The sequence below is a fragment of the Callionymus lyra genome, chromosome 3 (genome assembly GCF_982586985.1).
Source record: "Callionymus lyra chromosome 3, fCalLyr1.hap1.1, whole genome shotgun sequence".
NCBI lineage: Eukaryota > Metazoa > Chordata > Actinopteri > Syngnathiformes > Callionymidae > Callionymus > Callionymus lyra.
In genome coordinates this window covers 38,832,102-38,855,507 of record NC_141820.1, presented here as the reverse complement: position 1 = coordinate 38,855,507, position 23,406 = coordinate 38,832,102, and the positions used below count along the sequence as shown (strand labels likewise).

At 42.5% G+C, this 23,406-nt stretch overlaps 46 non-coding genes across 46 annotated transcripts; all 46 read left to right on the top strand.

Moving 5' to 3' along the window:
• Nucleotides 1–6: 6 nt before the first annotated feature.
• trnal-cag (transfer RNA leucine (anticodon CAG)) lies at nucleotides 7–89 on the top strand. Its single transcript has one exon. It is a non-coding gene; the product is annotated as a tRNA-Leu (tRNA).
• A 618-nt stretch (nucleotides 90–707) lies between these two features.
• Nucleotides 708–790, top strand: trnal-cag (transfer RNA leucine (anticodon CAG)). Its single transcript has one exon. It is a non-coding gene; the product is annotated as a tRNA-Leu (tRNA).
• Nucleotides 791–1,318: 528 nt separating this feature from the next.
• Nucleotides 1,319–1,401, top strand: trnal-cag (transfer RNA leucine (anticodon CAG)). The gene has a single exon. It is a non-coding gene; the product is annotated as a tRNA-Leu (tRNA).
• A 507-nt stretch (nucleotides 1,402–1,908) lies between these two features.
• trnal-cag (transfer RNA leucine (anticodon CAG)) lies at nucleotides 1,909–1,991 on the top strand. Its single transcript has one exon. It is a non-coding gene; the product is annotated as a tRNA-Leu (tRNA).
• Nucleotides 1,992–2,500: 509 nt separating this feature from the next.
• On the top strand, nucleotides 2,501–2,583 carry trnal-cag (transfer RNA leucine (anticodon CAG)). The gene has a single exon. It is a non-coding gene; the product is annotated as a tRNA-Leu (tRNA).
• Nucleotides 2,584–2,705: 122 nt separating this feature from the next.
• Nucleotides 2,706–2,788, top strand: trnal-cag (transfer RNA leucine (anticodon CAG)). The gene has a single exon. It is a non-coding gene; the product is annotated as a tRNA-Leu (tRNA).
• A 228-nt stretch (nucleotides 2,789–3,016) lies between these two features.
• Nucleotides 3,017–3,099, top strand: trnal-cag (transfer RNA leucine (anticodon CAG)). The gene has a single exon. It is a non-coding gene; the product is annotated as a tRNA-Leu (tRNA).
• A 537-nt stretch (nucleotides 3,100–3,636) lies between these two features.
• Nucleotides 3,637–3,719, top strand: trnal-cag (transfer RNA leucine (anticodon CAG)). The gene has a single exon. It is a non-coding gene; the product is annotated as a tRNA-Leu (tRNA).
• A 122-nt stretch (nucleotides 3,720–3,841) lies between these two features.
• On the top strand, nucleotides 3,842–3,924 carry trnal-cag (transfer RNA leucine (anticodon CAG)). The gene has a single exon. It is a non-coding gene; the product is annotated as a tRNA-Leu (tRNA).
• Nucleotides 3,925–4,094: 170 nt separating this feature from the next.
• On the top strand, nucleotides 4,095–4,177 carry trnal-cag (transfer RNA leucine (anticodon CAG)). Its single transcript has one exon. It is a non-coding gene; the product is annotated as a tRNA-Leu (tRNA).
• Nucleotides 4,178–4,707: 530 nt separating this feature from the next.
• Nucleotides 4,708–4,790, top strand: trnal-cag (transfer RNA leucine (anticodon CAG)). Its single transcript has one exon. It is a non-coding gene; the product is annotated as a tRNA-Leu (tRNA).
• Nucleotides 4,791–4,912: 122 nt separating this feature from the next.
• trnal-cag (transfer RNA leucine (anticodon CAG)) lies at nucleotides 4,913–4,995 on the top strand. Its single transcript has one exon. It is a non-coding gene; the product is annotated as a tRNA-Leu (tRNA).
• Nucleotides 4,996–5,223: 228 nt separating this feature from the next.
• On the top strand, nucleotides 5,224–5,306 carry trnal-cag (transfer RNA leucine (anticodon CAG)). Its single transcript has one exon. It is a non-coding gene; the product is annotated as a tRNA-Leu (tRNA).
• A 535-nt stretch (nucleotides 5,307–5,841) lies between these two features.
• On the top strand, nucleotides 5,842–5,924 carry trnal-cag (transfer RNA leucine (anticodon CAG)). The gene has a single exon. It is a non-coding gene; the product is annotated as a tRNA-Leu (tRNA).
• A 509-nt stretch (nucleotides 5,925–6,433) lies between these two features.
• Nucleotides 6,434–6,516, top strand: trnal-cag (transfer RNA leucine (anticodon CAG)). The gene has a single exon. It is a non-coding gene; the product is annotated as a tRNA-Leu (tRNA).
• A 122-nt stretch (nucleotides 6,517–6,638) lies between these two features.
• trnal-cag (transfer RNA leucine (anticodon CAG)) lies at nucleotides 6,639–6,721 on the top strand. Its single transcript has one exon. It is a non-coding gene; the product is annotated as a tRNA-Leu (tRNA).
• Nucleotides 6,722–6,949: 228 nt separating this feature from the next.
• trnal-cag (transfer RNA leucine (anticodon CAG)) lies at nucleotides 6,950–7,032 on the top strand. Its single transcript has one exon. It is a non-coding gene; the product is annotated as a tRNA-Leu (tRNA).
• Nucleotides 7,033–7,569: 537 nt separating this feature from the next.
• trnal-cag (transfer RNA leucine (anticodon CAG)) lies at nucleotides 7,570–7,652 on the top strand. The gene has a single exon. It is a non-coding gene; the product is annotated as a tRNA-Leu (tRNA).
• A 122-nt stretch (nucleotides 7,653–7,774) lies between these two features.
• On the top strand, nucleotides 7,775–7,857 carry trnal-cag (transfer RNA leucine (anticodon CAG)). Its single transcript has one exon. It is a non-coding gene; the product is annotated as a tRNA-Leu (tRNA).
• A 224-nt stretch (nucleotides 7,858–8,081) lies between these two features.
• Nucleotides 8,082–8,164, top strand: trnal-cag (transfer RNA leucine (anticodon CAG)). The gene has a single exon. It is a non-coding gene; the product is annotated as a tRNA-Leu (tRNA).
• Nucleotides 8,165–8,899: 735 nt separating this feature from the next.
• trnal-cag (transfer RNA leucine (anticodon CAG)) lies at nucleotides 8,900–8,982 on the top strand. Its single transcript has one exon. It is a non-coding gene; the product is annotated as a tRNA-Leu (tRNA).
• Nucleotides 8,983–9,673: 691 nt separating this feature from the next.
• trnal-cag (transfer RNA leucine (anticodon CAG)) lies at nucleotides 9,674–9,756 on the top strand. Its single transcript has one exon. It is a non-coding gene; the product is annotated as a tRNA-Leu (tRNA).
• A 530-nt stretch (nucleotides 9,757–10,286) lies between these two features.
• On the top strand, nucleotides 10,287–10,369 carry trnal-cag (transfer RNA leucine (anticodon CAG)). Its single transcript has one exon. It is a non-coding gene; the product is annotated as a tRNA-Leu (tRNA).
• A 509-nt stretch (nucleotides 10,370–10,878) lies between these two features.
• On the top strand, nucleotides 10,879–10,961 carry trnal-cag (transfer RNA leucine (anticodon CAG)). Its single transcript has one exon. It is a non-coding gene; the product is annotated as a tRNA-Leu (tRNA).
• Nucleotides 10,962–11,489: 528 nt separating this feature from the next.
• trnal-cag (transfer RNA leucine (anticodon CAG)) lies at nucleotides 11,490–11,572 on the top strand. Its single transcript has one exon. It is a non-coding gene; the product is annotated as a tRNA-Leu (tRNA).
• Nucleotides 11,573–12,079: 507 nt separating this feature from the next.
• On the top strand, nucleotides 12,080–12,162 carry trnal-cag (transfer RNA leucine (anticodon CAG)). The gene has a single exon. It is a non-coding gene; the product is annotated as a tRNA-Leu (tRNA).
• Nucleotides 12,163–12,671: 509 nt separating this feature from the next.
• trnal-cag (transfer RNA leucine (anticodon CAG)) lies at nucleotides 12,672–12,754 on the top strand. Its single transcript has one exon. It is a non-coding gene; the product is annotated as a tRNA-Leu (tRNA).
• Nucleotides 12,755–12,876: 122 nt separating this feature from the next.
• trnal-cag (transfer RNA leucine (anticodon CAG)) lies at nucleotides 12,877–12,959 on the top strand. The gene has a single exon. It is a non-coding gene; the product is annotated as a tRNA-Leu (tRNA).
• An 848-nt stretch (nucleotides 12,960–13,807) lies between these two features.
• On the top strand, nucleotides 13,808–13,890 carry trnal-cag (transfer RNA leucine (anticodon CAG)). Its single transcript has one exon. It is a non-coding gene; the product is annotated as a tRNA-Leu (tRNA).
• Nucleotides 13,891–14,012: 122 nt separating this feature from the next.
• Nucleotides 14,013–14,095, top strand: trnal-cag (transfer RNA leucine (anticodon CAG)). The gene has a single exon. It is a non-coding gene; the product is annotated as a tRNA-Leu (tRNA).
• A 633-nt stretch (nucleotides 14,096–14,728) lies between these two features.
• Nucleotides 14,729–14,811, top strand: trnal-cag (transfer RNA leucine (anticodon CAG)). The gene has a single exon. It is a non-coding gene; the product is annotated as a tRNA-Leu (tRNA).
• A 691-nt stretch (nucleotides 14,812–15,502) lies between these two features.
• Nucleotides 15,503–15,585, top strand: trnal-cag (transfer RNA leucine (anticodon CAG)). The gene has a single exon. It is a non-coding gene; the product is annotated as a tRNA-Leu (tRNA).
• Nucleotides 15,586–16,115: 530 nt separating this feature from the next.
• On the top strand, nucleotides 16,116–16,198 carry trnal-cag (transfer RNA leucine (anticodon CAG)). Its single transcript has one exon. It is a non-coding gene; the product is annotated as a tRNA-Leu (tRNA).
• Nucleotides 16,199–16,707: 509 nt separating this feature from the next.
• Nucleotides 16,708–16,790, top strand: trnal-cag (transfer RNA leucine (anticodon CAG)). Its single transcript has one exon. It is a non-coding gene; the product is annotated as a tRNA-Leu (tRNA).
• A 529-nt stretch (nucleotides 16,791–17,319) lies between these two features.
• trnal-cag (transfer RNA leucine (anticodon CAG)) lies at nucleotides 17,320–17,402 on the top strand. The gene has a single exon. It is a non-coding gene; the product is annotated as a tRNA-Leu (tRNA).
• Nucleotides 17,403–17,524: 122 nt separating this feature from the next.
• trnal-cag (transfer RNA leucine (anticodon CAG)) lies at nucleotides 17,525–17,607 on the top strand. Its single transcript has one exon. It is a non-coding gene; the product is annotated as a tRNA-Leu (tRNA).
• A 691-nt stretch (nucleotides 17,608–18,298) lies between these two features.
• trnal-cag (transfer RNA leucine (anticodon CAG)) lies at nucleotides 18,299–18,381 on the top strand. Its single transcript has one exon. It is a non-coding gene; the product is annotated as a tRNA-Leu (tRNA).
• A 530-nt stretch (nucleotides 18,382–18,911) lies between these two features.
• trnal-cag (transfer RNA leucine (anticodon CAG)) lies at nucleotides 18,912–18,994 on the top strand. The gene has a single exon. It is a non-coding gene; the product is annotated as a tRNA-Leu (tRNA).
• Nucleotides 18,995–19,503: 509 nt separating this feature from the next.
• On the top strand, nucleotides 19,504–19,586 carry trnal-cag (transfer RNA leucine (anticodon CAG)). Its single transcript has one exon. It is a non-coding gene; the product is annotated as a tRNA-Leu (tRNA).
• Nucleotides 19,587–20,116: 530 nt separating this feature from the next.
• Nucleotides 20,117–20,199, top strand: trnal-cag (transfer RNA leucine (anticodon CAG)). Its single transcript has one exon. It is a non-coding gene; the product is annotated as a tRNA-Leu (tRNA).
• A 223-nt stretch (nucleotides 20,200–20,422) lies between these two features.
• trnal-cag (transfer RNA leucine (anticodon CAG)) lies at nucleotides 20,423–20,505 on the top strand. Its single transcript has one exon. It is a non-coding gene; the product is annotated as a tRNA-Leu (tRNA).
• Nucleotides 20,506–21,035: 530 nt separating this feature from the next.
• On the top strand, nucleotides 21,036–21,118 carry trnal-cag (transfer RNA leucine (anticodon CAG)). The gene has a single exon. It is a non-coding gene; the product is annotated as a tRNA-Leu (tRNA).
• A 509-nt stretch (nucleotides 21,119–21,627) lies between these two features.
• Nucleotides 21,628–21,710, top strand: trnal-cag (transfer RNA leucine (anticodon CAG)). The gene has a single exon. It is a non-coding gene; the product is annotated as a tRNA-Leu (tRNA).
• A 530-nt stretch (nucleotides 21,711–22,240) lies between these two features.
• On the top strand, nucleotides 22,241–22,323 carry trnal-cag (transfer RNA leucine (anticodon CAG)). The gene has a single exon. It is a non-coding gene; the product is annotated as a tRNA-Leu (tRNA).
• Nucleotides 22,324–22,445: 122 nt separating this feature from the next.
• trnal-cag (transfer RNA leucine (anticodon CAG)) lies at nucleotides 22,446–22,528 on the top strand. The gene has a single exon. It is a non-coding gene; the product is annotated as a tRNA-Leu (tRNA).
• Nucleotides 22,529–23,217: 689 nt separating this feature from the next.
• trnal-cag (transfer RNA leucine (anticodon CAG)) lies at nucleotides 23,218–23,300 on the top strand. The gene has a single exon. It is a non-coding gene; the product is annotated as a tRNA-Leu (tRNA).
• The last annotated feature ends 106 nt before the right edge of the window (nucleotides 23,301–23,406 follow it).

Below are 23,406 nucleotides of genomic sequence, written 5' to 3'. Positions count from 1 at the left end.
ATAGCAGTCAGGATGGCCGAGCGGTCTAAGGCGATGCGTTCAGGTCGCAGTCTCCCCTGGAGGCGTGGGTTCGAATCCCACTTCTGACAGGAATATTTTGCCTTAATTCCATTTCAATTTCTTTATAAAGTATGTCTGAGCTTCCATGTGAAAATTCAAATGTTTTGGTTAAATCATCTAAACTGGAGAGCTAATCTTCCCACAGAAAACAGTCAGGATGGCCGAGCGTTCTAAGGCGCTGCGTTCAGGTCGCAGTCTCCCCTGGAGGCGTTGTTTTGAATCCAACTTCTGACAGGATAATGTTGCCCTTTTTCCATTTAAATGTCTTTATAAAGCAGTGTTAGGTTATGTGTTCAGGTCGCAGTCTCCCCTGGAGGCGTTGTTTTGCCCTTTTTCCTTTAAATGTCTTTATAAAGCAGTGTTAGGTGATGTGTTCAGGTCACAGTCTCCCCTGGAGAAGTTGTTTTTAATCCAACTTCTGCCAGGATAATGTTGCCCTTTTTCCATTTATAATGTCTTTATAAAGCAGTGTTAGGTGATGTGTTCAGTCTCTCCTGGAGGCATGGGTTCGAATCTCACTTCTGACAAGATTAATTTTCCATTATTCCATTTCATTGTCTTTATAAAGTATGTCTGAGCTTCAATCTCAGTTCAAATGTTTTGGTTTAATAATCTAAACTGAAGAGCTAATCTTCATGCAGACAACAGTCAGGATGGCCGAGCGGTCTAAGGCGCTACGTTCAGGTCGCAGTCTCCCCTGGAGGCGTGGGTTCGAATCCCACTTCTGACAGGATAATGTTGCCCTTTTTCCATTTAAATGTCTTTATAAAGCAGTGTTAGGTGATGTGTTCAGTCTCTCCTGGAGGCGTGGGTTCGAATCCCACTTCTGACAGGAATATTTTGCCTTAATTCCATTTCATTGTCTTTATAAAGTATGTCTGAGCTTCCATGTGAAAATTAAAATGTTTTGGTTAAATCATCTAAACTGGAGAGCTAATCTTCCCACAGACAACAGTCAGGATGGCCGAGCAGTCTAAGGCGCTGCGTTCAGGTCACAGTCTCCCCTGGAGGCGTTGTTTTTAATCCAACTTCTGCCAGGATAATGTTGCCCTTTTTCCATTTATAATGTCTTTATAAAGCAGTGTTAGGTGATGTGTTCAGTCTCTCCTGGAGGCATGGGTTCGAATCTCACTTCTGACAAGATTAATTTTCCATTATTCCATTTCATTGTCTTTATAAAGTATGTCTGAGCTTCAATCTGTTCAAATGTTTTGGTTTAATAATCCAAACTGAAGAGCTAATCTTCATGCAGACAACAGTCAGGATGGCCGAGCGGTCTAAGGCGCTGCGTTCAGGTCGCAGTCTCCCCTGGAGGCGTGGGTTCGAATCCCACTTCTGACAGGAATATTTTGCCTTAATTCCATTTCAATGTCTTTATAAAGTATGTCTGAGCTTCCATGTGAAAATTCAAATGTTTTGGTTAAATCATCTAAACTGGAGAGCTAATCTTCGCACAGACAGCAGTCAGGATGGCCGAGCGGTCTAAGGGGCTGCGTTCAGGTCGCAGTCTCCCCTGGAGGCGTTGTTTTGCCCTTTTTCCTTTAAATGTCTTTATAAAGCAGTGTTAGGTGATGTGTTCAGGTCACAGTCTCCCCTGGAGAAGTTGTTTTTAATCCAACTTCTGCCAGGATAATGTTGCCCTTTTTCCATTTATAATGTCTTTATAAAGCAGTGTTAGGTGATGTGTTCAGTCTCTCCTGGAGGCATGGGTTCGAATCTCACTTCTGACAAGATTAATTTTCCATTATTCCATTTCATTGTCTTTATAAAGTATGTCTGAGCTTCAATCTGTTCAAATGTTTTGGTTTAATAATCCAAACTGAAGAGCTAATCTTCATGCAGACAACAGTCAGGATGGCCGAGCGGTCTAAGGCGCTGCGTTCAGGTCGCAGTCTCCCCTGGAGGCGTGGGTTCGAATCCCACTTCTGACAGGAATATTTTGCCTTAATTCCATTTCAATGTCTTTATAAAGTATGTCTGAGCTTCCATGTGAAAATTCAAATGTTTTGGTTAAATCATCTAAACTGGAGAGCTAATCTTCGCACAGACAGCAGTCAGGATGGCCGAGCGGTCTAAGGGGCTGCGTTCAGGTCGCAGTCTCCCCTGGAGGCGTTGTTTTGCCCTTTTTCCTTTAAATGTCTTTATAAAGCAGTGTTAGGTGATGTGTTCAGGTCACAGTCTCCCCTGGAGAAGTTGTTTTTAATCCAACTTCTGCCAGGATAATGTTGCCCTTTTTCCATTTATAATGTCTTTATAAAGCAGTGTTAGGTGATGTGTTCAGTCTCTCCTGGAAGCATGGGTTCGAATCTCACTTCTGACAAGATTAATTTTCCATTATTCCATTTCATTGTCTTTATAAAGTATGTCTGAGCTTCAATCTCAGTTCAAATGTTTTGGTTTAATAATCCAAACTGAAGAGCTAATCTTCATGCAGACAACAGTCAGGATGGCCGAGCGGTCTAAGGCGCTGCGTTCAGGTCGCAGTCTCCCCTGGAGGCGTGGGTTCGAATCCCACTTCTGACAGGAATATTTTCTCTTAGTTCCATTTCAATGTCTTTATAAAGTATGTCTGAGCTTCGATGTGAAAATTCAAATGTTTTGGTTAAATCATCTAAACTGGAGAGCTAATCTTCACACAGACAACAGTCAGGATGGCCGAGCGGTCTAAGGCGCTGCGTTCAGGTCGCAGTCTCCCCTGGAGGCGTGGGTTCGAATCCCACTTCTGACAGAAGTATTTTGCATAATACCATTTCAATGTCTTTATAAAGCAGTCTTAGGTGATGTGTTCAGGTCGCAGTCTCTCCTGGAGGCATGGGTTCGAATCTAATTTCTGACTAGATTAATTTTCCCTTATTCCATTTCATTGTCTTTATAAAGTATGTCTGAGCTTCAATCTCAGTTCAAATGTTTTGGTTTAATAATCTAAATTGAAGAGCTAATCTTCACACAGATAGCAGTCAGGATGGCCGAGCGGTCTAAGGCGCTGCGTTCAGGTCGCAGTCTACCCTGGAGGCGTGGGTTCGAATCCCACTTCTGACAGGAATATTTTGCCTTAATTCCATTTCAATGTCTTTATAAAGTATGTCTGAGCTTCCATGTGAAAATTCAAATGTTTTGGTTAAATCATCTAAACTGGAGAGCTAATCTTCCCACACACAACAGTCAGAATGGCCGAGCGTTCTAAGGCGCTGCGTTCAGGTCGCAGTCTCCCCTGGAGGCGTTGTTTTGAATCCCACTTCTGACAGTATAATGTTGCCCTTTTTCCATTTAAATGTCTTTATAAAGCAGTGTTAGGTGATGTGTTCAGGTCGCAGTCTCCCCTGGAGGCGTGGGTTCGAATCCCACTTCTGACAGGATAATGTTGCCCTTTTTCCATTAATAATGTCTTTATAAAGCAGTGTTAGGTGATGTGTTCAGTCTCTCCTGGAGGCATGGGTTCGAATCTCACTTCTGACAAGATTAATTTTCCATTATTCCATTTCATTGTCTTTATAAAGTATGTCTGAGCTTCAATCTCAGTTCAAATGTTTTGGTTTAATAATCCAAACTGAAGAGCTAATCTTCATGCAGACAACAGTCAGGATGGCCGAGCGGTCTAAGGCGCTGCGTTCAGGTCGCAGTCTCCCCTGGAGGCGTGGGTTCGAATCCCACTTCTGACAGGAATATTTTGACTTAATTCCATTTCAATGTCTTTATAAAGTATGTCTGAGCTTCCATGTGAAAATTCAAATGTTTTGGTTAAATCATCTAAACTGGAGAGCTAATCTTCGCACAGACAGCAGTCAGGATGGCCGAGCGGTCTAAGGCGCTGCGTTCAGGTCGCAGTCTCCCCTGGAGGCGTGGGTTCGAATCCCACTTCTGACAGGATAATGTTGCCCTTTTTCCATTAATAATGTCTTTATAAAGCAGTGTTAGGTGATGTGTTCAGTCTCTCCTGGAGGCATGGGTTCGAATCTCACTTCTGACAAGATTAATTTTCCATTATTCCATTTCATTGTCTTTATAAAGTATGTCTGAGCTTCATGCAGACAACAGTCAGGATGGCCGAGCGGTCTAAGGCGCTGCGTTCAGGTCGCAGTCTCCCCTGGAGGCGTGGGTTCGAATCCCACTTCTGACAGGATAATGTTGCCCTTTTTCCATTTAAATGTCTTTATAAAGCAGTGTTAGGTGATGTGTTCAGTCTCTCCTGGAGGCGTGGGTTCGAATCCCACTTCTGACAGGAATATTTTGCCTTAATTCCATTTCATTGTCTTTATAAAGTATGTCTGAGCTTCCATGTGAAAATTCAAATGTTTTGGTTAAATCATCTAAACTGGAGAGCTAATCTTCCCACAGACAACAGTCAGGATGGCCGAGCAGTCTAAGGCGCTGCGTTCAGGTCACAGTCTCCCCTGGAGGCGTTGTTTTTAATCCAACTTCTGACAGGATAATGTTGCCCTTTTTCCATTTATAATGTCTTTATAAAGCAGTGTTAGGTGATGTGTTCAGTCTCTCCTGGAGGCATGGGTTCGAATCTCACTTCTGACAAGATTAATTTTCCATTATTCCATTTCATTGTCTTTATAAAGTATGTCTGAGCTTCAATCTCAGTTCAAATGTTTTGGTTTAATAATCCAAACTGAAGAGCTAATCTTCATGCAGACAACAGTCAGGATGGCCGAGCGGTCTAAGGCGCTGCGTTCAGGTCGCAGTCTCCCCTGGAGGCGTGGGTTCGAATCCCACTTCTGACAGGAATATTTTGTCTTAATTCCATTTCAATGTCTTTATAAAGTATGTCTGAGCTTCGATATGAAAATTCAAATGTTTTGGTTAAATCATCTAAACTGGAGAGCTAATCTTCACACAGACAACAGTCAGGATGGCCGAGCGGTCTAAGGCGCTGCGTTCAGGTCGCAGTCTCCCCTGGAGGCGTGGGTTCGAATCCCACTTCTGACAGAAGTATTTTGCCTAATTCCATTTCAATGTCTTTATAAAGCAGTCTTAGGTGATGTGTTCAGGTCGCAGTCTCTCCTGGAGGCATGGGTTCGAATCTAATTTCTGACTAGATGAATTTTCCCTTATTCCATTTCATTGTCTTTATAAAGTATGTCTGAGCTTCAATCTCAGTTCAAATGTTTTGGTTTAATAATCTAAATTGAAGAGCTAATCTTCACACAGATAGCAGTCAGGATGGCCGAGCGGTCTAAGGCGATGCGTTCAGGTCGCAGTCTCCCCTGGAGGCGTGGGTTCGAATCCCACTTCTGACAGGAATATTTTGCCTTAATTCCATTTCAATTTCTTTATAAAGTATGTCTGAGCTTCCATGTGAAAATTCAAATGTTTTGGTTAAATCATCTAAACTGGAGAGCTAATCTTCCCACAGAAAACAGTCAGGATGGCCGAGCGTTCTAAGGCGCTGCGTTCAGGTCGCAGTCTCCCCTGGAGGCGTTGTTTTGAATCCAACTTCTGACAGGATAATGTTGCCCTTTTTCCATTTAAATGTCTTTATAAAGCAGTGTTAGGTTATGTGTTCAGGTCGCAGTCTCCCCTGGAGGCGTGGGTTCGAATCCCACTTCTGACAGGATAATGTTGCCCTTTTTCCATTTATAATGTCTTTATAAAGCAGTGTTAGGTGATGTGTTCAGTCTCTCCTTGAGGCATGGGTTCGAATCTCACTTCTGACAAGATTAATTTTCCATTATTCCATTTCATTGTCTTTATAAAGTATGTCTGAGCTTCAATCTGTTCAAATGTTTTGGTTTAATAATCCAAACTGAAGAGCTAATCTTCATGCAGACAACAGTCAGGATGGCCGAGCGGTCTAAGGCGCTGCGTTCAGGTCGCAGTCTCCCCTGGAGGCGTGGGTTCGAATCCCACTTCTGACAGGAATATTTTGCCTTAATTCCATTTCAATGTCTTTATAAAGTATGTCTGAGCTTCCATGTGAAAATTCAAATGTTTTGGTTAAATCATCTAAACTGGAGAGCTAATCTTCGCACAGACAGCAGTCAGGATGGCCGAGCGGTCTAAGGGGCTGCGTTCAGGTCGCAGTCTCCCCTGGAGGCGTTGTTTTGCCCTTTTTCCTTTAAATGTCTTTATAAAGCAGTGTTAGGTGATGTGTTCAGGTCACAGTCTCCCCTGGAGAAGTTGTTTTTAATCCAACTTCTGCCAGGATAATGTTGCCCTTTTTCCATTTATAATGTCTTTATAAAGCAGTGTTAGGTGATGTGTTCAGTCTCTCCTGGAAGCATGGGTTCGAATCTCACTTCTGACAAGATTAATTTTCCATTATTCCATTTCATTGTCTTTATAAAGTATGTCTGAGCTTCAATCTCAGTTCAAATGTTTTGGTTTAATAATCCAAACTGAAGAGCTAATCTTCATGCAGACAACAGTCAGGATGGCCGAGCGGTCTAAGGCGCTGCGTTCAGGTCGCAGTCTCCCCTGGAGGCGTGGGTTCGAATCCCACTTCTGACAGGAATATTTTCTCTTAGTTCCATTTCAATGTCTTTATAAAGTATGTCTGAGCTTCGATGTGAAAATTCAAATGTTTTGGTTAAATCATCTAAACTGGAGAGCTAATCTTCACACAGACAACAGTCAGGATGGCCGAGCGGTCTAAGGCGCTGCGTTCAGGTCGCAGTCTCCCCTGGAGGCGTGGGTTCGAATCCCACTTCTGACAGAAGTATTTTGCATAATACCATTTCAATGTCTTTATAAAGCAGTCTTAGGTGATGTGTTCAGGTCGCAGTCTCTCCTGGAGGCATGGGTTCGAATCTAATTTCTGACTAGATTAATTTTCCCTTATTCCATTTCATTGTCTTTATAAAGTATGTCTGAGCTTCAATCTCAGTTCAAATGTTTTGGTTTAATAATCTAAATTGAAGAGCTAATCTTCACACAGATAGCAGTCAGGATGGCCGAGCGGTCTAAGGCGCTGCGTTCAGGTCGCAGTCTACCCTGGAGGCGTGGGTTCGAATCCCACTTCTGACAGGAATATTTTGCCTTAATTCCATTTCAATGTCTTTATAAAGTATGTCTGAGCTTCCATGTGAAAATTCAAATGTTTTGGTTAAATCATCTAAACTGGAGAGCTAATCTTCCCACACACAACAGTCAGAATGGCCGAGCGTTCTAAGGCGCTGCGTTCAGGTCGCAGTCTCCCCTGGAGGCGTTGTTTTGAATCCCACTTCTGACAGTATAATGTTGCCCTTTTTCCATTTAAATGTCTTTATAAAGCAGTGTTAGGTGATGTGTTCAGGTCGCAGTCTCCCCTGGAGGCGTGGGTTCGAATCCCACTTCTGACAGGATAATGTTGCCCTTTTTCCATTAATAATGTCTTTATAAAGCAGTGTTAGGTGATGTGTTCAGTCTCTCCTGGAGGCATGGGTTCGAATCTCACTTCTGACAAGATTAATTTTCCATTATTCCATTTCATTGTCTTTATAAAGTATGTCTGAGCTTCAATCTCAGTTCAAATGTTTTGGTTTAATAATCCAAACTGAAGAGCTAATCTTCATGCAGACAACAGTCAGGATGGCCGAGCGGTCTAAGGCGCTGCGTTCAGGTCGCAGTCTCCCCTGGAGGTGTGGGTTCGAATCCCACTTCTGACAGGAATATTTTGACTTAATTCCATTTCAATGTCTTTATAAAGTATGTCTGAGCTTCCATGTGAAAATTCAAATGTTTTGGTTAAATCATCTAAACTGGAGAGCTAATCTTCGCACAGACAGCAGTCAGGATGGCCGAGCGGTCTAAGGCGCTGCGTTCAGGTCGCAGTCTCCCCTGGAGGCGTGGTTTCGAATCCCACTTCTGACAGGATAATGTTGCCCTTTTTCCATTTAAATGTCTTTATAAAGCAGTGTTAGGTGATGTGTTCAGTCTCTCCTGGAGGCGTGGGTTCGAATCCCACTTCTGACAGGAATATTTTGCCTTAATTCCATTTCATTGTCTTTATAAAGTATGTCTGAGCTTCCATGTGAAAATTCAAATGTTTTGGTTAAATCATCTAAACTGGAGAGCTAATCTTCCCACAGACAGCAGTCAGGATGGCCGAGCGGTCTAAGGCGCTACGTTCAGGTCGCAGTCTCCCCTGGAGGCGTGGGTTCGAATCCCACTTCTGACAGGATAATGTTGCCCTTTTTCCATTTAAATGTCTTTATAAAGCAGTGTTAGGTGATGTGTTCAGTCTCTCCTGGAGGCGTGGGTTCGAATCCCACTTCTGACAGGAATATTTTGCCTTAATTCCATTTCATTGTCTTTATAAAGTATGTCTGAGCTTCCATGTGAAAATTAAAATGTTTTGGTTAAATCATCTAAACTGGAGAGCTAATCTTCCCACAGACAACAGTCAGGATGGCCGAGCAGTCTAAGGCGCTGCGTTCAGGTCACAGTCTCCCCTGGAGGCGTTGTTTTTAATCCAACTTCTGCCAGGATAATGTTGCCCTTTTTCCATTTATAATGTCTTTATAAAGCAGTGTTAGGTGATGTGTTCAGTCTCTCCTGGAGGCATGGGTTCGAATCTCACTTCTGACAAGATTAATTTTCCATTATTCCATTTCATTGTCTTTATAAAGTATGTCTGAGCTTCAATCTCAGTTCAAATGTTTTGGTTTAATAATCCAAACTGAAGAGCTAATCTTCATGCAGACAACAGTCAGGATGGCCGAGCGGTCTAAGGCGCTGCGTTCAGGTCGCAGTGTCCCCTGGAGGCGTGGGTTCGAATCCAACTTCTGACAGGAATATTTTGCCTTAATTCCATTTCAATGTCTTTATAAAGTATGTCTGAGCTTCGATGTGAAAATTCAAATGTTTTGGTTAAATCATCTAAACTGGAGAGCTAATCTTCACACAGACAACAGTCAGGATGGCCGAGCGGTCAAAGGCGCTGCGTTCAGGTCGCAGTCTCCCCTGGAGGCGTGGGTTCGAATCCCACTTCTGACAGAAGTATTTTGCATACTTCCATTTCAATGTCTTTATAAAGCAGTCTTAGGTGATGTGTTCAGGTCGCAGTCTCTCCTGGAGGCATGGGTTCGAATCTAATTTCTGACTAGATTAATTTTCCCTTATTCCATTTCATTGAATCCCACTTCTGACAGGAATATTTTGCCTTAATTCCATTTCAATGTCTTTATAAAGTATGTCTGAGCTTCCATGTGAAAATTCAAATGTTTTGGTTAAATCATCTAAACTGGAGAGCTAATCTTCCCACACACAACAGTCAGAATGGCCGAGCGTTCTAAGGCGCTGCGTTCAGGTCGCAGTCTCCCCTGGAGGCGTTGTTTTGAATCCCACTTCTGACAGTATAATGTTGCCCTTTTTCCATTTAAATGTCTTTATAAAGCAGTGTTAGGTGATGTGTTCAGGTCGCAGTCTCCCCTGGAGGCGTGGGTTCGAATCCCACTTCTGACAGGATAATGTTGCCCTTTTTCCATTAATAATGTCTTTATAAAGCAGTGTTAGGTGATGTGTTCAGTCTCTCCTGGAGGCATGGGTTCGAATCTCACTTCTGACAAGATTAATTTTCCATTATTCCATTTCATTGTCTTTATAAAGTATGTCTGAGCTTCAATCTCAGTTCAAATGTTTTGGTTTAATAATCCAAACTGAAGAGCTAATCTTCATGCAGACAACAGTCAGGATGGCCGAGCGGTCTAAGGCGCTGCGTTCAGGTCGCAGTCTCCCCTGGAGGCGTGGGTTCGAATCCCACTTCTGACAGGATAATGTTGCCCTTTTTCCATTTAAATGTCTTTATAAAGCAGTGTTAGATGATGTGTTCAGTCTCTCCTGGAGGCGTGGGTTCGAATCCCACTTCTGACAGGAATATTTTGCCTTAATTCCATTTCATTGTCTTTATAAAGTATGTCTGAGCTTCCATGTGAAAATTCAAATGTTTTGGTTAAATCATCTAAACTGGAGAGCTAATCTTCCCACAGACAACAGTCAGGATGGCCGAGCAGTCTAAGGCGCTGCGTTCAGGTCACAGTCTCCCCTGGAGGCGTTGTTTTTAATCCAACTTCTGACAGGATAATGTTGCCCTTTTTCCATTTATAATGTCTTTATAAAGCAGTGTTAGGTGATGTGTTCAGTCTCTCCTGGAGGCATGGGTTCGAATCTCACTTCTGACAAGATTAATTTTCCATTATTCCATTTCATTGTCTTTATAAAGTATGTCTGAGCTTCAATCTCAGTTCAAATGTTTTGGTTTAATAATCCAAACTGAAGAGCTAATCTTCATGCAGACAACAGTCAGGATGGCCGAGCGGTCTAAGGCGCTGCGTTCAGGTCGCAGTCTCCCCTGGAGGCGTGGGTTCGAATCCCACTTCTGACAGGAATATTTTGACTTAATTCCATTTCAATGTCTTTATAAAGTATGTCTGAGCTTCCATGTGAAAATTCAAATGTTTTGGTTAAATCATCTAAACTGGAGAGCTAATCTTCGCACAGACAGCAGTCAGGATGGCCGAGCGGTCTAAGGGGCTGCGTTCAGGTCGCAGTCTCCCCTGGAGGCGTTGTTTTGCCCTTTTTCCTTTAAATGTCTTTATAAAGCAGTGTTAGGTGATGTGTTCAGGTCACAGTCTCCCCTGGAGAAGTTGTTTTTAATCCAACTTCTGCCAGGATAATGTTGCCCTTTTTCCATTTATAATGTCTTTATAAAGCAGTGTTAGGTGATGTGTTCAGTCTCTCCTGGAGGCATGGGTTCGAATCTCACTTCTGACAAGATTAATTTTCCATTATTCCATTTCATTGTCTTTATAAAGTATGTCTGAGCTTCAATCTCAGTTCAAATGTTTTGGTTTAATAATCTAAACTGAAGAGCTAATCTTCATGCAGACAACAGTCAGGATGGCCGAGCGGTCTAAGGCGCTACGTTCAGGTCGCAGTCTCCCCTGGAGGCGTGGGTTCGAATCCCACTTCTGACAGGATAATGTTGCCCTTTTTCCATTTAAATGTCTTTATAAAGCAGTGTTAGGTGATGTGTTCAGTCTCTCCTGGAGGCGTGGGTTCGAATCCCACTTCTGACAGGAATATTTTGCCTTAATTCCATTTCATTGTCTTTATAAAGTATGTCTGAGCTTCCATGTGAAAATTAAAATGTTTTGGTTAAATCATCTAAACTGGAGAGCTAATCTTCCCACAGACAACAGTCAGGATGGCCGAGCAGTCTAAGGCGCTGCGTTCAGGTCACAGTCTCCCCTGGAGGCGTTGTTTTTAATCCAACTTCTGCCAGGATAATGTTGCCCTTTTTCCATTTATAATGTCTTTATAAAGCAGTGTTAGGTGATGTGTTCAGTCTCTCCTGGAGGCATGGGTTCGAATCTCACTTCTGACAAGATTAATTTTCCATTATTCCATTTCATTGTCTTTATAAAGTATGTCTGAGCTTCAATCTGTTCAAATGTTTTGGTTTAATAATCCAAACTGAAGATCTAATCTTCATGCAGACAACAGTCAGGATGGCCGAGCGGTCTAAGGCGCTGCGTTCAGGTCGCAGTCTCCCCTGGAGGCGTGGGTTCGAATCCCACTTCTGACAGGAATATTTTGCCTTAATTCCATTTCAATGTCTTTATAAAGTATGTCTGAGCTTCCATGTGAAAATTCAAATGTTTTGGTTAAATCATCTAAACTGGAGAGCTAATCTTCGCACAGACAGCAGTCAGGATGGCCGAGCGGTCTAAGGGGCTGCGTTCAGGTCGCAGTCTCCCCTGGAGGCGTTGTTTTGCCCTTTTTCCTTTAAATGTCTTTATAAAGCAGTGTTAGGTGATGTGTTCAGGTCACAGTCTCCCCTGGAGAAGTTGTTTTTAATCCAACTTCTGCCAGGATAATGTTGCCCTTTTTCCATTTATAATGTCTTTATAAAGCAGTGTTAGGTGATGTGTTCAGTCTCTCCTGGAGGCATGGGTTCGAATCTCACTTCTGACAAGATTAATTTTCCATTATTCCATTTCATTGTCTTTATAAAGTATGTCTGAGCTTCAATCTGTTCAAATGTTTTGGTTTAATAATCCAAACTGAAGAGGTAATCTTCATGCAGACAACAGTCAGGATGGCCGAGCGGTCTAAGGCGCTGCGTTCAGGTCGCAGTCTCCCCTGGAGGCGTGGGTTCGAATCCCACTTCTGACAGGAATATTTTGCCTTAATTCCATTTCAATGTCTTTATAAAGTATGTCTGAGCTTCCATGTGAAAATTCAAATGTTTTGGTTAAATCATCTAAACTGGAGAGCTAATCTTCGCACAGACAGCAGTCAGGATGGCCGAGCGGTCTAAGGGGCTGCGTTCAGGTCGCAGTCTCCCCTGGAGGCGTTGTTTTGCCCTTTTTCCTTTAAATGTCTTTATAAAGCAGTGTTAGGTGATGTGTTCAGGTCACAGTCTCCCCTGGAGAAGTTGTTTTTAATCCAACTTCTGCCAGGATAATGTTGCCCTTTTTCCATTTATAATGTCTTTATAAAGCAGTGTTAGGTGATGTGTTCAGTCTCTCCTGGAAGCATGGGTTCGAATCTCACTTCTGACAAGATTAATTTTCCATTATTCCATTTCATTGTCTTTATAAAGTATGTCTGAGCTTCAATCTCAGTTCAAATGTTTTGGTTTAATAATCCAAACTGAAGAGCTAATCTTCATGCAGACAACAGTCAGGATGGCCGAGCGGTCTAAGGCGCTGCGTTCAGGTCGCAGTCTCCCCTGGAGGCGTGGGTTCGAATCCCACTTCTGACAGGAATATTTTCTCTTAGTTCCATTTCAATGTCTTTATAAAGTATGTCTGAGCTTCGATGTGAAAATTCAAATGTTTTGGTTAAATCATCTAAACTGGAGAGCTAATCTTCACACAGACAACAGTCAGGATGGCCGAGCGGTCTAAGGCGCTGCGTTCAGGTCGCAGTCTCCCCTGGAGGCGTGGGTTCGAATCCCACTTCTGACAGAAGTATTTTGCATAATACCATTTCAATGTCTTTATAAAGCAGTCTTAGGTGATGTGTTCAGGTCGCAGTCTCTCCTGGAGGCATGGGTTCGAATCTAATTTCTGACTAGATTAATTTTCCCTTATTCCATTTCATTGTCTTTATAAAGTATGTCTGAGCTTCAATCTCAGTTCAAATGTTTTGGTTTAATAATCTAAATTGAAGAGCTAATCTTCACACAGATAGCAGTCACGATGGCCGAGCGGTCTAAGGCGCTGCGTTCAGGTCGCAGTCTACCCTGGAGGCGTGGGTTCGAATCCCACTTCTGACAGGAATATTTTGCCTTAATTCCATTTCAATGTCTTTATAAAGTATGTCTGAGCTTCCATGTGAAAATTCAAATGTTTTGGTTAAATCATCTAAACTGGAGAGCTAATCTTCCCACACACAACAGTCAGAATGGCCGAGCGTTCTAAGGCGCTGCGTTCAGGTCGCAGTCTCCCCTGGAGGCGTTGTTTTGAATCCCACTTCTGACAGTATAATGTTGCCCTTTTTCCATTTAAATGTCTTTATAAAGCAGTGTTAGGTGATGTGTTCAGGTCGCAGTCTCCCCTGGAGGCGTGGGTTCGAATCCCACTTCTGACAGGATAATGTTGCCCTTTTTCCATTAATAATGTCTTTATAAAGCAGTGTTAGGTGATGTGTTCAGTCTCTCCTGGAGGCATGGGTTCGAATCTCACTTCTGACAAGATTAATTTTCCATTATTCCATTTCATTGTCTTTATAAAGTATGTCTGAGCTTCAATCTCAGTTCAAATGTTTTGGTTTAATAATCCAAACTGAAGAGCTAATCTTCATGCAGACAACAGTCAGGATGGCCGAGCGGTCTAAGGCGCTGCGTTCAGGTCGCAGTCTCCCCTGGAGGCGTGGGTTCGAATCCCACTTCTGACAGGAATATTTTGCCTTAATTCCATTTCATTGTCTTTATAAAGTATGTCTGAGCTTCCATGTGAAAATTCAAATGTTTTGGTTAAATCATCTAAACTGGAGAGCTAATCTTCCCACAGACAGCAGTCAGGATGGCCGAGCGGTCTAAGGCGCTACGTTCAGGTCGCAGTCTCCCCTGGAGGCGTGGGTTCGAATCCCACTTCTGACAGGAATATTTTGCCTTAATTCCATTTCATTGTCTTTATAAAGTATGTCTGAGCTTCCATGTGAAAATTAAAATGTTTTGGTTAAATCATCTAAACTGGAGAGCTAATCTTCCCACAGACAACAGTCAGGATGGCCGAGCAGTCTAAGGCGCTGCGTTCAGGTCACAGTCTCCCCTGGAGGCGTTGTTTTTAATCCAACTTCTGCCAGGATAATGTTGCCCTTTTTCCATTTATAATGTCTTTATAAAGCAGTGTTAGGTGATGTGTTCAGTCTCTCCTGGAGGCATGGGTTCGAATCTCACTTCTGACAAGATTAATTTTCCATTATTCCATTTCATTGTCTTTATAAAGTATGTCTGAGCTTCAATCTCAGTTCAAATGTTTTGGTTTAATAATCCAAACTGAAGAGCTAATCTTCATGCAGACAACAGTCAGGATGGCCGAGCGGTCTAAGGCGCTGCGTTCAGGTCGCAGTGTCCCCTGGAGGCGTGGGTTCGAATCCAACTTCTGACAGGAATATTTTGCCTTAATTCCATTTCAATGTCTTTATAAAGTATGTCTGAGCTTCGATGTGAAAATTCAAATGTTTTGGTTAAATCATCTAAACTGGAGAGCTAATCTTCACACAGACAACAGTCAGGATGGCCGAGCGGTCAAAGGCGCTGCGTTCAGGTCGCAGTCTCCCCTGGAGGCGTGGGTTCGAATCCCACTTCTGACAGAAGTATTTTGCATACTTCCATTTCAATGTCTTTATAAAGCAGTCTTAGGTGATGTGTTCAGGTCGCAGTCTCTCCTGGAGGCATGGGTTCGAATCTAATTTCTGACTAGATTAATTTTCCCTTATTCCATTTCATTGAATCCCACTTCTGACAGGAATATTTTGCCTTAATTCCATTTCAATGTCTTTATAAAGTATGTCTGAGCTTCCATGTGAAAATTCAAATGTTTTGGTTAAATCATCTAAACTGGAGAGCTAATCTTCCCACACACAACAGTCAGAATGGCCGAGCGTTCTAAGGCGCTGCGTTCAGGTCGCAGTCTCCCCTGGAGGCGTTGTTTTGAATCCCACTTCTGACAGTATAATGTTGCCCTTTTTCCATTTAAATGTCTTTATAAAGCAGTGTTAGGTGATGTGTTCAGGTCGCAGTCTCCCCTGGAGGCGTGGGTTCGAATCCCACTTCTGACAGGATAATGTTGCCCTTTTTCCATTAATAATGTCTTTATAAAGCAGTGTTAGGTGATGTGTTCAGTCTCTCCTGGAGGCATGGGTTCGAATCTCACTTCTGACAAGATTAATTTTCCATTATTCCATTTCATTGTCTTTATAAAGTATGTCTGAGCTTCAATCTCAGTTCAAATGTTTTGGTTTAATAATCCAAACTGAAGAGCTAATCTTCATGCAGACAACAGTCAGGATGGCCGAGCGGTCTAAGGCGCTGTGTTCAGGTCGCAGTCTCCCCTGGAGGCGTGGGTTCGAATCCCACTTCTGACAGGATAATGTTGCCCTTTTTCCATTTAAATGTCTTTATAAAGCAGTGTTAGATGATGTGTTCAGTCTCTCCTGGAGGCGTGGGTTCGAATCCCACTTCTGACAGGAATATTTTGCCTTAATTCCATTTCATTGTCTTTATAAAGTATGTCTGAGCTTCCATGTGAAAATTCAAATGTTTTGGTTAAATCATCTAAACTGGAGAGCTAATCTTCCCACAGACAACAGTCAGGATGGCCGAGCAGTCTAAGGCGCTGCGTTCAGGTCACAGTCTCCCCTGGAGGCGTTGTTTTTAATCCAACTTCTGACAGGATAATGTTGCCCTTTTTCCATTTATAATGTCTTTATAAAGCAGTGTTAGGTGATGTGTTCAGTCTCTCCTGGAGGCATGGGTTCGAATCTCACTTCTGACAAGATTAATTTTCCATTATTCCATTTCATTGTCTTTATAAAGTATGTCTGAGCTTCAATCTCAGTTCAAATGTTTTGGTTTAATAATCCAAACTGAAGAGCTAATCTTCATGCAGACAACAGTCAGGATGGCCGAGCGGTCTAAGGCGCTGCGTTCAGGTCGCAGTCTCCCCTGGAGGCGTGGGTTCGAATCCCACTTCTGACAGGAATATTTTGACTTAATTCCATTTCAATGTCTTTATAAAGTATGTCTGAGCTTCCATGTGAAAATTCAAATGTTTTGGTTAAATCATCTAAACTGGAGAGCTAATCTTCGCACAGACAGCAGTCAGGATGGCCGAGCGGTCTAAGGGGCTGCGTTCAGGTCGCAGTCTCCCCTGGAGGCGTTGTTTTGCCCTTTTTCCTTTAAATGTCTTTATAAAGCAGTGTTAGGTGATGTGTTCAGGTCACAGTCTCCCCTGGAGAAGTTGTTTTTAATCCAACTTCTGCCAGGATAATGTTGCCCTTTTTCCATTTATAATGTCTTTATAAAGCAGTGTTAGGTGATGTGTTCAGTCTCTCCTGGAGGCATGGGTTCGAATCTCACTTCTGACAAGATTAATTTTCCATTATTCCATTTCATTGTCTTTATAAAGTATGTCTGAGCTTCAATCTCAGTTCAAATGTTTTGGTTTAATAATCTAAACTGAAGAGCTAATCTTCATGCAGACAACAGTCAGGATGGCCGAGCGGTCTAAGGCGCTACGTTCAGGTCGCAGTCTCCCCTGGAGGCGTGGGTTCGAATCCCACTTCTGACAGGATAATGTTGCCCTTTTTCCATTTAAATGTCTTTATAAAGCAGTGTTAGGTGATGTGTTCAGTCTCTCCTGGAGGCGTGGGTTCGAATCCCACTTCTGACAGGAATATTTTGCCTTAATTCCATTTCATTGTCTTTATAAGTATGTCTGAGCTTCCATGTGAAAATTAAAATGTTTTGGTTAAATCATCTAAACTGGAGAGCTAATCTTCCCACAGACAACAGTCAGGATGGCCGAGCAGTCTAAGGCGCTGCGTTCAGGTCACAGTCTCCCCTGGAGGCGTTGTTTTTAATCCAACTTCTGCCAGGATAATGTTGCCCTTTTTCCATTTATAATGTCTTTATAAAGCAGTGTTAGGTGATGTGTTCAGTCTCTCCTGGAGGCATGGGTTCGAATCTCACTTCTGACAAGATTAATTTTCCATTATTCCATTTCATTGTCTTTATAAAGTATGTCTGAGCTTCAATCTCAGTTCAAATGTTTTGGTTTAATAATCCAAACTGAAGAGCTAATCTTCATGCAGACAACAGTCAGGATGGCCGAGCGGTCTAAGGCGCTGAGTTCAGGTCGCAGTCTCCCCTGGAGGCGTGGGTTCGAATCCCACTTCTGACAGGAATATTTTGCCTTAATTCCATTTCAATGTCTTTATAAAGTATGTCTGAGCTTCGATGTGAAAATTCAAATGTTTTGGTTAAATCATCTAAACTGGAGAGCTAATCTTCACACAGACAACAGTCAGGATGGCCGAGCGGTCAAAGGCGCTGCGTTCAGGTCGCAGTCTCCCCTGGAGGCGTGGGTTCGAATCCCACTTCTGACAGAAGTATTTTGCATACTTCCATTTCAATGTCTTTATAAAGCAGTCTTAGGTGATGTGTTCAGGTCGCAGTCTCTCCTGGAGGCATGGGTTCGAATCTAATTTCTGACTAGATTAATTTTCCCTTATTCCATTTCATTGAATCCCACTTCTGACAGGAATATTTTGCCTTAATTCCATTTCAATGTCTTTATAAAGTATGTCTGAGCTTCCATGTGAAAATTCAAATGTTTTGGTTAAATCATCTAAACTGGAGAGCTAATCTTCCCACACACAACAGTCAGAATGGCCGAGCGTTCTAAGGCGCTGCGTTCAGGTCGCAGTCTCCCCTGGAGGCGTTGTTTTGAATCCCACTTCTGACAGTATAATGTTGCCCTTTTTCCATTTAAATGTCTTTATAAAGCAGTGTTAGGTGATGTGTTCAGGTCGCAGTCTCCCCTGGAGGCGTGGGTTCGAATCCCACTTCTGACAGGATAATGTTGCCCTTTTTCCATTAATAATGTCTTTATAAAGCAGTGTTAGGTGATGTGTTCAGTCTCTCCTGGAGGCATGGGTTCGAATCTCACTTCTGACAAGATTAATTTTCCATTATTCCATTTCATTGTCTTTATAAAGTATGTCTGAGCTTCAATCTCAGTTCAAATGTTTTGGTTTAATAATCCAAACTGAAGAGCTAATCTTCATGCAGACAACAGTCAGGATGGCCGAGCGGTCTAAGGCGCTGCGTTCAGGTCGCAGTCTCCCCTGGAGGCGTGGGTTCGAATCCCACTTCTGACAGGATAATGTTGCCCTTTTTCCATTTAAATGTCTTTATAAAGCAGTGTTAGCTGATGTGTTCAGTCTCTCCTGGAGGCGTGGGTTCGAATCCCACTTCTGACAGGAATATTTTGCCTTAATTCCATTTCATTGTCTTTATAAAGTATGTCTGAGCTTCCATGTGAAAATTCAAATGTTTTGGTTAAATCATCTAAACTGGAGAGCTAATCTTCCCACAGACAACAGTCAGGATGGCCGAGCAGTCTAAGGCGCTGCGTTCAGGTCACAGTCTCCCCTGGAGGCGTTGTTTTTAATCCAACTTCTGACAGGATAATGTTGCCCTTTTTCCATTTATAATGTCTTTATAAAGCAGTGTTAGGTGATGTGTTCAGTCTCTCCTGGAGGCATGGGTTCGAATCTCACTTCTGACAAGATTAATTTTCCATTATTCCATTTCATTGTCTTTATAAAGTATGTCTGAGCTTCAATCTCAGTTCAAATGTTTTGGTTTAATAATCCAAACTGAAGAGCTAATCTTCATGCAGACAACAGTCAGGATGGCCGAGCGGTCTAAGGCGCTGCGTTCAGGTCGCAGTCTCCCCTGGAGGCGTGGGTTCGAATCCCACTTCTGACAGGAATATTTTGACTTAATTCCACTTCAATGTCTTTATAAAGTATGTCTGAGCTTCCATGTGAAAATTCAAATGTTTTGGTTAAATCATCTAAACTGGAGAGCTAATCTTCGCACAGACAGCAGTCAGGATGGCCGAGCGGTCTAAGGGGCTGCGTTCAGGTCGCAGTCTCCCCTGGAGGCGTTGTTTTGCCCTTTTTCCTTTAAATGTCTTTATAAAGCAGTGTTAGGTGATGTGTTCAGGTCACAGTCTCCCCTGGAGAAGTTGTTTTTAATCCAACTTCTGCCAGGATAATGTTGCCCTTTTTCCATTTATAATGTCTTTATAAAGCAGTGTTAGGTGATGTGTTCAGTCTCTCCTGGAGGCATGGGTTCGAATCTCACTTCTGACAAGATTAATTTTCCATTATTCCATTTCATTGTCTTTATAAAGTATGTCTGAGCTTCAATCTCAGTTCAAATGTTTTGGTTTAATAATCTAAACTGAAGAGCTAATCTTCATGCAGACAACAGTCAGGATGGCCGAGCGGTCTAAGGCGCTACGTTCAGGTCGCAGTCTCCCCTGGAGGCGTGGGTTCGAATCCCACTTCTGACAGGATAATGTTGCCCTTTTTCCATTTAAATGTCTTTATAAAGCAGTGTTAGGTGATGTGTTCAGTCTCTCCTGGAGGCGTGGGTTCGAATCCCACTTCTGACAGGAATATTTTGCCTTAATTCCATTTCATTGTCTTTATAAAGTATGTCTGAGCTTCCATGTGAAAATTAAAATGTTTTGGTTAAATCATCGAAACTGGAGAGCTAATCTTCCCACAGACAACAGTCAGGATGGCCGAGCAGTCTAAGGCGCTGCGTTCAGGTCACAGTCTCCCCTGGAGGCGTTGTTTTTAATCCAACTTCTGCCAGGATAATGTTGCCCTTTTTCCATTTATAATGTCTTTATAAAGCAGTGTTAGGTGATGTGTTCAGTCTCTCCTGGAGGCATGGGTTCGAATCTCACTTCTGACAAGATTAATTTTCCATTATTCCATTTCATTGTCTTTATAAAGTATGTCTGAGCTTCAATCTCAGTTCAAATGTTTTGGTTTAATAATCCAAACTGAAGAGCTAATCTTCATGCAGACAACAGTCAGGATGGCCGAGCGGTCTAAGGCGCTGCGTTCAGGTCGCAGTCTCCCCTGGAGGCGTGGGTTCGAATCCCACTTCTGACAGGATAATGTTGCCCTTTTTCCATTAATAATGTCTTTATAAAGCATTGTTAGGTGATGTGTTCAGTCTCTCCTGGAGGCATGGGTTCGAATCTCACTTCTGACAAGATTAATTTTCCATTATTCCATTTCATTGTCTTTATAAAGTATGTCTGAGCTTCAATCTCAGTTCAAATGTTTTGGTTTAATAATCCAAACTGAAGAGCTAATCTTCATGCAGACAACAGTCAGGATGGCCGAGCGGTCTAAGGCGCTGCGTTCAGGTCGCAGTCTCCCCTGGAGGCGTGGGTTCGAATCCCACTTCTGACAGGATAATGTTGCCCTTTTTCCATTTAAATGTCTTTATAAAGCAGTGTTAGCTGATGTGTTCAGTCTCTCCTGGAGGCGTGGGTTCGAATCCCACTTCTGACAGGAATATTTTGCCTTAATTCCATTTCATTGTCTTTATAAAGTATGTCTGAGCTTCCATGTGAAAATTCAAATGTTTTGGTTAAATCATCTAAACTGGAGAGCTAATCTTCCCACAGACAACAGTCAGGATGGCCGAGCAGTCTAAGGCGCTGCGTTCAGGTCACAGTCTCCCCTGGAGGCGTTGTTTTTAATCCAACTTCTGACAGGATAATGTTGCCCTTTTTCCATTTATAATGTCTTTATAAAGCAGTGTTAGGTGATGTGTTCAGTCTCTCCTGGAGGCATGGGTTCGAATCTCACTTCTGACAAGATTAATTTTCCATTATTCCATTTCATTGTCTTTATAAAGTATGTCTGAGCTTCAATCTCAGTTCAAATGTTTTGGTTTAATAATCCAAACTGAAGAGCTAATCTTCATGCAGACAACAGTCAGGATGGCCGAGCGGTCTAAGGCGCTGCGTTCAGGTCGCAGTCTCCCCTGGAGGCGTGGGTTCGAATCCCACTTCTGACAGGAATATTTTGACTTAATTCCACTTCAATGTCTTTATAAAGTATGTCTGAGCTTCCATGTGAAAATTCAAATGTTTTGGTTAAATCATCTAAACTGGAGAGCTAATCTTCGCACAGACAGCAGTCAGGATGGCCGAGCGGTCTAAGGGGCTGCGTTCAGGTCGCAGTCTCCCCTGGAGGCGTTGTTTTGCCCTTTTTCCTTTAAATGTCTTTATAAAGCAGTGTTAGGTGATGTGTTCAGGTCACAGTCTCCCCTGGAGAAGTTGTTTTTAATCCAACTTCTGCCAGGATAATGTTGCCCTTTTTCCATTTATAATGTCTTTATAAAGCAGTGTTAGGTGATGTGTTCAGTCTCTCCTGGAGGCATGGGTTCGAATCTCACTTCTGACAAGATTAATTTTCCATTATTCCATTTCATTGTCTTTATAAAGTATGTCTGAGCTTCAATCTCAGTTCAAATGTTTTGGTTTAATAATCTAAACTGAAGAGCTAATCTTCATGCAGACAACAGTCAGGATGGCCGAGCGGTCTAAGGCGCTACGTTCAGGTCGCAGTCTCCCCTGGAGGCGTGGGTTCGAATCCCACTTCTGACAGGATAATGTTGCCCTTTTTCCATTTAAATGTCTTTATAAAGCAGTGTTAGGTGATGTGTTCAGTCTCTCCTGGAGGCGTGGGTTCGAATCCCACTTCTGACAGGAATATTTTGCCTTAATTCCATTTCATTGTCTTTATAAAGTATGTCTGAGCTTCCATGTGAAAATTAAAATGTTTTGGTTAAATCATCTAAACTGGAGAGCTAATCTTCCCACAGACAACAGTCAGGATGGCCGAGCAGTCTAAGGCGCTGCGTTCAGGTCACAGTCTCCCCTGGAGGCGTTGTTTTTAATCCAACTTCTGCCAGGATAATGTTGCCCTTTTTCCATTTATAATGTCTTTATAAAGCAGTGTTAGGTGATGTGTTCAGTCTCTCCTGGAGGCATGGGTTCGAATCTCACTTCTGACAAGATTAATTTTCCATTATTCCATTTCATTGTCTTTATAAAGTATGTCTGAGCTTCAATCTCAGTTCAAATGTTTTGGTTTAATAATCCAAACTGAAGAGCTAATCTTCATGCAGACAACAGTCAGGATGGCCGAGCGGTCTAAGGCGCTGCGTTCAGGTCGCAGTCTCCCCTGGAGGCGTGGGTTCGAATCCCACTTCTGACAGGAATATTTTGCCTTAATTCCATTTCAATGTCTTTATAAAGTATGTCTGAGCTTCGATGTGAAAATTCAAATGTTTTGGTTAAATCATCTAAACTGGAGAGCTAATCTTCACACAGACAACAGTCAGGATGGCCGAGCGGTCAAAGGCGCTGCGTTCAGGTCGCAGTCTCCCCTGGAGGCGTGGGTTCGAATCCCACTTCTGACAGAAGTATTTTGCATACTTCCATTTCAATGTCTTTATAAAGCAGTCTTAGGTGATGTGTTCAGGTCGCAGTCTCTCCTGGAGGCATGGGTTCGAATCTAATTTCTGACTAGATTAATTTTCCCTTATTCCATTTCATTGAATCCCACTTCTGACAGGAATATTTTGCCTTAATTCCATTTCAATGTCTTTATAAAGTATGTCTGAGCTTCCATGTGAAAATTCAAATGTTTTGGTTAAATCATCTAAACTGGAGAGCTAATCTTCCCACACACAACAGTCAGAATGGCCGAGCGTTCTAAGGCGCTGCGTTCAGGTCGCAGTCTCCCCTGGAGGCGTTGTTTTGAATCCCACTTCTGACAGTATAATGTTGCCCTTTTTCCATTTAAATGTCTTTATAAAGCAGTGTTAGGTGATGTGTTCAGGTCGCAGTCTCCCCTGGAGGCGTGGGTTCGAATCCCACTTCTGACAGGATAATGTTGCCCTTTTTCCATTAATAATGTCTTTATAAAGCAGTGTTAGGTGATGTGTTCAGTCTCTCCTGGAGGCATGGGTTCGAATCTCACTTCTGACAAGATTCATTTTCCATTATTCCATTTCATTGTCTTTATAAAGTATGTCTGAGCTTCAATCTGTTCAAATGTTTTGGTTTAATAATCCAAACTGAAGAGCTAATCTTCATGCAGACAACAGTCAGGATGGCCGAGCGGTCTAAGGCGCTGCGTTCAGGTCGCAGTCTCCCCTGGAGGCGTGGGTTCGAATCCCACTTCTGACAGGATAATGTTGCCCTTTTTCCATTTAAATGTCTTTATAAAGCAGTGTTAGATGATGTGTTCAGTCTCTCCTGGAGGCGTGGGTTCGAATCCCACTTCTGACAGGAA